This window comes from Juglans regia, chromosome 7, assembly GCF_001411555.2.
Source record: "Juglans regia cultivar Chandler chromosome 7, Walnut 2.0, whole genome shotgun sequence".
Lineage (NCBI taxonomy): Eukaryota > Viridiplantae > Streptophyta > Magnoliopsida > Fagales > Juglandaceae > Juglans > Juglans regia.
This window is the reverse complement of record NC_049907.1, coordinates 43,100,917-43,101,532: the sequence shown is the minus strand read 5'-3', so window position 1 is coordinate 43,101,532 and position 616 is coordinate 43,100,917.

Here is a 616-nt window from a genome sequence, read left to right as displayed (position 1 = left end):
TTTTTATTCATAAATATTTTCAATACTTTTCAAATATCCTTACTACCTAAAGGTAAAAGTAAACTGTCCTCACCTCTCTATGTTTGGCAACCTCACTATTATTCTTTACTTTATTATTACTTTTTACCTACTTTTATACTATTCGTTATTTTTCACCTACTTTTTACTACTATTCAATATTTTATTATTACTTTTTCATTACTTTTTCACTACTATTCACAAATATTCTCAACACTTCTCAATACTTCTCACTACCCAAACGTAATCTCCCCCTCCCCCCCGTGAGGTTCTCTCAGTCTCCCCCAACCCTTATCAAAGCCCTTGAAGCCTGCTTTCTCCCCCACCCCCCGATCAACTACAGGTTTGTATGGCATCGCGATGAGGATGGCTTCTTCTTCTCTGCAATTTCGACGTCGGTAAGCATTTTTCCCAAACTTCTCACATATTCTGTTATTACTCACTCACACTCAGATTCTCACCACTCATGCACACACTTCAATTTCATTCATATACAAATAGATATGAAATAGATTTGAAATTTTTAAGATTTGTAGTCGATCTAAAATTGGAAATTTTACCCCAAATTACTAAAAGTGGATCTCAAAATCTAGGGTTT